This window comes from Penaeus vannamei, chromosome 43 (assembly GCF_042767895.1).
Source record: "Penaeus vannamei isolate JL-2024 chromosome 43, ASM4276789v1, whole genome shotgun sequence".
NCBI classification, from domain to species: domain Eukaryota; kingdom Metazoa; phylum Arthropoda; class Malacostraca; order Decapoda; family Penaeidae; genus Penaeus; species Penaeus vannamei.
This window is the reverse complement of record NC_091591.1, coordinates 6,548,869-6,556,368: the sequence shown is the minus strand read 5'-3', so window position 1 is coordinate 6,556,368 and position 7,500 is coordinate 6,548,869. Positions and strand designations below refer to the sequence as shown.

The 7,500-nt window shown below is 40.0% G+C and overlaps 1 protein-coding gene across 1 annotated transcript in view; it reads left to right on the top strand.

The window, feature by feature from the left end:
- LOC113810924 (uncharacterized) overlaps positions 1–7,500 on the top strand; it is a 62,629-nt gene that overhangs the window by 8,241 nt on the left and 46,888 nt on the right. The gene's annotated exons all lie outside the window — the stretch shown is intronic.

Sequence of the window (7,500 nt, the reverse complement as noted above, 5' to 3'; positions counted from 1 at the left end):
CCTTCAACCCTTCTCTTTCTCTCCCTCTCCCTCCCCTTCTCCCCCATCCTTCCTCCTTCCCTCTCCTCCCCCATCACCAACTCCTTCTCATTCTCTCCCTCTCCCTCCCCTTCTCCCACATCCTTCCTCCTTCCCTCTCCTCCCCCTTCACCCCCTTCTCTTTGTCTCCCACTCCTCTTCCTCTCCCCCATCCTTCCTCCTTCCCTCTCCTCCCCCTTCACTTTCCTTCTCTTTGTCTCCCTCTCCATCCCCTTCTCCCCCATCCTTCCTCCTTCCCTCCCTCCACCTCTCCTTCCCTCCCTCTCCTCCTTCACCCCCTTCTCTTTGTCTCCCTCTCCCTCTCCCTCCCCTTCTCCCCCATCCTTCCTCCTTCCCTCCCTCTCCTCCTTCACCCCCTTCTCTTTGTCTCCCTCTCCCTCTCCCCCATCCTTCCTCCTTCCCTCCCTCTCCTCCTTCACCCCCTTCTCTTTGTCTCCCACTCCTCTTCCTCTCCCCCATCCTTCCTCCTTCCCTCCCTCTCCTCCTTCACCCCCTTCTCTTTGTCTCCCTCTCCCTCCCCTTCTCCCACATCCTTCCTCCTTCCCTTCCTCCCCCTTCACTTTCTTTCTCTTTGTCTCCCTCTCCCTCTCCCCTTGGCCAAGACCTCCTCCATCCCTCTCCTCCCCCATCACCCACTCCTTCTCATTCTCTCCCTCTCCTCTTCCTCTCCCCCATCCTTCCTCCTTCCCTCCCTCTACCTCTCGTTCCCTCCCTCTCCTCCCCCTTCACCCCCTTCTCTTTGTCTCCCTCTCCTTCCCTCCCTCTCCCCTTGGCCAAGACCTCCTCCATCCCGCTGGCTTCTCAGGGCCATCGACCCGAGCCGCCGCCAGAAGAAATCATCATTGTATCAGCTTAGCGTGTCTGTGTTTGCGTCTGTGCGTGATAAGGATCCTGACCTCTGAGCTCCTTGTGTGTGTGTGTGTGTGTGTGTGTGTGTGTGTGTGTGTGTGTGTGTGTGTGTGTGTGTGTGTGTGTGTGTGTGTGTGTGTGTGTGTGTGTGTGTGTGTGTGTGTGTGTGTGTGTGTGTGTGTGTGTGTGTGTGTGTGTGTGTGTAGGTGTGTGTGTGTGTGTGTGTGTGTGTGTGTACGGCGTACGTGTACATGCATGTGTGTGTACGTGCACGGGTGTTTGTGACTTTTAATATAAACAAGTATGAATCTAATGTGTTACGTGTCCATGTGTATTGTGCTCTCGTCTCTGTTTCTGTCCATCTGGTGTCAGGAAGTGTCCCTGACTGCCTGGTATCCACGTAGCAAGTCCATCCGCGCGGGTGCCAAAGACTGCAATGTCCTGTGTGATTATTCTGAAAATGTGTCCATCATCCGAGTCTGGGCAGTGTGAGGTTACTGGCCTCTATCACTTTTTTTCTCTCTTTCTCGTTGTCTCTTTTATTCTTACTCTTTTGCCTCTTTCCCTCCCTCTCCTTCCTTATCTTCCATTCTTCTTCCTTCTCTCCCTTTCTCTCCTTCTCTTCCATCCTCCCTCCCTCCATCTCTCCCATTCCCTCCTTCCCTTCTTCTCTCCCTTTCCCGCCTTCCCTCCTTCTCCCCCTTTCCCTCCTTCCCTTCTTCTCTCCCTTTCCCTCCTTCCCTTCTTCTCTTCCACCCTCCCCTTTCCTCCCTCCCACCCTCTCCCTCTCTCTCTCATCCATCCCTTCCCTCCCTCCCATCCTCTCTCCCTCTCTCTCTCCTCCCTCCCTCTTTTCGTTTAAGCAAGGTGGTGGAAACCCAATTCTGTCGCCATTTTGTTTTGTGTTTGTCTGCGTGCGAATCTGCAGTTAAGATGCCACGTAAAAGGTTATTTGGCAGCTGGCAAATGATTGATGGGTCTCTCTCTCTCTCTCTCTCTCTCTCTTTTTTTTTTTCTTTTATTGGGATTTTGACCCCAAACGTGTTCAGTCTTTTTCTTATCTGCTTATCATTATTGTTCTTATCATTTTTTTTTGTTTATCCTTTATTATCATTGTTATTATCTTTATTATTACTATTAGTATCATCATTATCAGTACTATCATTATCATTATTGTATTTTTGTTATAATCAATATCATTATGAATATTGTATTGTCATTCTCATCGTCATTATCATTGTTTTTATTGTTGTTTTCTCATTATTACTGTTATCAATATTGTTATCATAGTTTCATTAATACTATTACTATCATAATGATTGTTATCATTTTTTTCTTCGTTATCTAACTTATCATGTTTACTTTATTATCATTATTTACGAGAGGTTATTACAGCTTATTTTACGCAGCGTTGGATCAGATTTCGTCCCAAAGTTTACAGCTTATATAAGCTAATTTGCATATATTTTTTTCTCAATTTCTTTTTTTTTTCTTTTTTTGACTTCTGAAGTCGAACATTTCTAATCCGTATATATTTGTATTTACTTCTAATTTAGTTGTCTGGTTTTTCCCTTTTCTATTTATTTACTTTCTTCTTCTGTAAGTCATTCTCGTGTCCCACATTCTGCGTCCTTCATTTACTGAAATATCTCAGAGAAACTTACTTTCTGTGAGAGAGCAAAAGTCTCCTTGATATCGTAGCGAATCTTCACACTTCCCAGGGTCTGAAATGATCTGAAGTCAACAGCTGCGGCAAGACCCAAGAATTCACTGACTTCGCTGATGTCTCCTGTGGGTGTATTTCTTGGATCTATAGACGCTGATGTCGGTCGTCTCGATGTGGGATTGGAACCTCTTCTGATGTCCCTGCGATTATCATTATCTTTCGATTTTTTTATTTTTTATCATTTTTTAATTTTTTTTTATTTTTATTTATTTATTTATTATTATTTATTATTTTATTTATTTATTATTATTATAATAGATATATTTCGATTATCTGATGTCCCTGCGATTATCATTATCTTTCGATTTTTTTTATTATTTATTATTTTTTATTTTTTTATTCTTATTTATTATAATTATTTCATTTATCTATTATTATTATTTATTATTTTATTTATTTATTATTATCATAATAGATATATTTCGATTATCTGATGTCTCTGCGATTATCAGGTGTCAGTGTTTCATGATAAATATAATGTAGGCCTATCTATTTCCTCTTGGATTTGTGTTCACTGAATGGAAATTTCAATAGATTCTCGAGACGATAAGAACAATACTTCTTCATTCTTCTTTTATTTCATATGGATTATGTGCTTCAGTTTCTCTATGTGTTTCCATATCCTCCATATAAGTATCCATACGTAAACCTAAAAAAAAAGAAAGAAAAATGAAAAGAAAAAGAAATATTACAACTAAAGCCACGCGGTCATGTATGCAATTAAGTTTATAATAACTCCTACGAACGACCCAAATTAATTACACATCTGTATGCTCACAAACTAATAAAACATAACACAACAAGAGTCAGATAAATAAACTAAAACAAAGAACGAGATTTACCTTTAAACTCCTACTCCAGGGCAACGAACGCAGATGCTAAGGAAGTAACAGCGATGCCTATCCGCCTGTGTGTTAAACTATAAATGACAATCTTTAAAAAAAAATTGGCCTGATACGACCAGAAAGAGAGATAGACAGATAAATACATAAACAGATATAGAGAGATAGATAGATAGAGAGAGGGAGGGAGATGGAGAGAGAGAGGGAGAGGGAGAGGGAGGGAGAAGGAGGGAAGGAGGGAAAGAGAGAGAGAGAGAGAGAGAGAGAGAGAGAGAGAGAGAGAGAGAGAGAGAGAGAGAGAGAGAGAGAGAGAGAGAGAGAGAGAGAGAAAGAGAGAGAAGAGAGAGAGAGAGAGAGAGAGAGAGAGAGAGAGAGAGAGAGAGAGGGAGAGGGAGAGGGAGAGGGAGGGAGAAGGAGGGAAGGAGGGAAAGAGAGAGAGAGAGAGAGAGAGAGAGAGAGAGAGAGAGAGAGAGAGAGAGAGAGAGAGGGAGGGAGGGAGGGAGAGAGAGAGAGAGAGAGAGCGAGAGAGAGAGAGAGAGAGAGAGAGAGAGAGAGAGAGAGAGAGAGAGAGAGAGAGAGAGAGGGGGGGGGGGGAGTAGGAGGAAATGAAGAAGAAAATAAAGAAGAGGAAGAAGGAAAAGTGAAGAAAAATACAAAAGGAAAAGAAAAAGAAGAATAGGGAGAAAACGAATTCAAAATCGTAGAAGTAGACTAAAGAAGAGGAGAAGGAGAAAGAAAAGAAGTAGAATGAGGAGGAGGAGAAGAAGAAGAATGATAAGAAAAGGGAGAGGAAAAAGAAATGAAAACAAGAAAACGAAAAAGCCGAAGTTGAAGAAAAGAAGGAAAAGGAGAAGGAGGCGAGGCAGAAGAAACAATGACAGATAAACATGAAAATTAAAATACGAATAGAAATAGACATTCAACGAAAAAAAGGAAATAGGAAAGTCATGCAAATATGAAAAATAAAGGTAAAGATAAAGGAAGGAAAAGAAGAAAGACAATAAAAAGGAAGCAAAAGAGAAAGATAAAGAAAACTACAACAAAGAAAAAAAGAATCATCTAACACCACACAAAAGAAAAGAAAAAAGAAAAGAAAAAGAAAAAAACAAAAGATAATTTCAAACTCCCCAAGGTCACACTGAGACCAATTATACATCAAAGAAGATACGGGTCGCTGGAGGCAGAAGACTTTATAGTGAATAACCATTAAATAACTGCTTTTAACTCTGCTTGTCACGTAGTCGTCCTGAAGATGAGAAAATCGAAACGTCAATAGATTACTTGGAGGAATTATCATGGGGATCAGGCGGTCAGGAGGTGATCGCGTCTATTCTTTGGTTGTCTATCTGCTGAGTGGCTTGTCTTGCCTGTCTTGTCTGTCTACTGTGTGTCTTGTCTGGCTATTGTATGTCTTGTCTGGTTATTGTATGTCTTGTCTGGTTATGGCTATTGTATGTCTTGTCTGGTTATTGTATGTCTTCTCTGTCTACTGTACGTCTTGTCTGTCTACTGTGTCTTGTCTTGTCTGTCTACTGTGTGTCTTGTCTGGCTATTATATGTCTTGTCTGGTTATGGCTATTGTATGTCTACTGTGTGTTTTGTTTGGTTATTGTATGTCTTGTCTGTCTACTGTGTGTCTTGTCTGTCTACTGTGTGTCTTGTCTGGCTATTGTGTGTCTTGTCTGGCTATTGTATGTCTTGTCTGTCTACTGTGTGTCTTGTCTGGCTATTGTATGTCTTGTCTGGTTATTGTATGTCTTGTCTGTCTACTGTGTGTCTTGTCTGGCTATTGTATGTCTTGTCTGGTTATTGTATGTCTTGTCTGGTTATTGTATGTCTTGTCTGTCTACTGTGTGTCTTGTCTGGCTATTATATGTCTTGTCTGGCTATTGTATGTCTTCTCTGTCTACTGTACGTCTTGTCTGTCTACTGCATGTCTTCTCTGTCTACTGCATATCTTGTCTGTCTACTGTGTCCTGTCTTGTCTGGCTATTGTATGTCTTGTCTGTCTACTGTATGTCTAGTCTGTCTACTATGACTTGTCTGTCTACTGTGTGTCTTGTCTGGCTACTGTGTGTCTTGTCTGGTTATTGTATGTCTTGTCTGGTTATGGCTATTGTATGTCTACTGTGTGTTTTGTCTGGCTATTGTATGTCTTGTCTGGTTATTGTATGTATTCTCTGTCTACTGTACGTCTTGTCTGGCTACTGTGTGTCTTGTCTGGCTATTGTATGTCTTCTCTGTCTACTGTATGTCCTGTCTGTCTACTGCATGTCTTCTCTGTCTACTGTGTCTTGTCTTGTCTGGCTATTGTATGTCTAGTCTGTCTACTATGTCTTGTCTTGTCTACATACTGGCTGTATATCCATTGTGTGCCTAACTATTATTAAGTCATGTCTTGTCTACTTGCTGCATGTCTTATCTTGTCTACCTACTGCATGTCCTGTCTACCTCTAACCATTGTATTGTCTCTCCACTGCGTAAATTTCTTGTCTAACCTACATCGCCCACTGCTTGTCTTTTGTCGCATCACTGTATGTCTTCCCTTGTCTATTTACTGTATCTCTTGTCTTGTGTACTTAGTGTATCTCTTGTCTTGTGTACTTAGTGTATCTCTTGTCTTCTCTACTTACAGCATGCATTATCTTGTCCACCTGTACTAGTCACTGCATATCTCTTGTACTTACTTAAATTCTTGTCTTCTCATAGCCATTGCCTGCACCACCCACTGTGTGTTCTGTTTACCCACTAAGTGTCAAACAACGGTTGTCTTCCCACCACCTGTCTTGTCTTGTCTATCCACTACATGAACTATTACTAGTCAAGGGGCTAGTAACTGGGTGAAAGCAACATGTCTGAATATCACCAATTACCAGCTAACTATTGCATAATTACCGTCACTTATTTGCCAGTTGCCGTGTAATTACCATCGCCGAACTTTTAATTACTAAATAATCAGCATTATCCACGTGTCAATTATCAGACAGGCGTTGGTATTAACCTGAAATTTAGAAGATATATATTTTTTTCATCACCAATTTACTAGTTGTCAAACAGTTATCTTCACTAATATGTAAAACGTATTTTTGACTTGAAAGAAAGAAAGAAAGAAAGAAAGAAAAGAAAGAAAAGTAAAGAAACGAAAAGAAAAGAAAAGAAAAGAAAAGAAAAGAAAAGAAAAGAAAAGAAAAGAAAATATATACATATATATATATATATATATATATATATATATATATATATATATATATATATATATATATATATATCAAGAGTAATGTTGGCTACTTCACATACACAATGCTGAGATCATAGTGAATACAAAAATATCCGAAGATAATACATACAGTACCCAAAATATAATGATGCATACAGTATCCGAAAGCCAGTGTCATCACCTTATCAGTGTGCGGTTTTCTTCTCGTTATCTACAGTTACTAAACCGAAATAGAGGGTGAATCATTTGCTTATCATCCTACTATTAAGGTGCGCCCAGTTTCAGGAAAGAACAAACTGGCAACTCTCTCACTCTGATTCGCAAAGTTGTTTATTTTCTTTTCTCTTTTCATCAGCTAACACTAATGTTTATGTTTTGTTCGTGTTTTTAAAAAATCACACACATTATTTTCATTGCTTTATATCACTATTTTTCTTTTTTCTCAAAATAGATTTGGCGAACCGGGTTGTCCAGAGGCCGGATTGAGTTGCCAGCTTTTCCAAATCTCAGATTAAATATTAAAATCTGAGACTAAAGAACTTTAGCAAATAGAGGAGGAAATTGAGGTCAAAATACTTCTTGTAGCAATATCGAGACAAGATTTTTTTGTGCTTGTAAATATATTCTGAGAAAATGAAATTAATGTAAGAAAGGAAGGAAGAGAAAATAGAGAAAGAGAGAGAGAGAGAGAGAGAGAGAGAGAGAGAGAGAGAGAGAGAGAGAGAGAGAGAGAGAGAGAGAGAGAGAGAGAGAGAGAGAGAGAGAGATTGCAGGGGAAAGAAAAAAAATAAAAAAAAATAAAAAGACTAAAAACAAAAGAAAGAAAG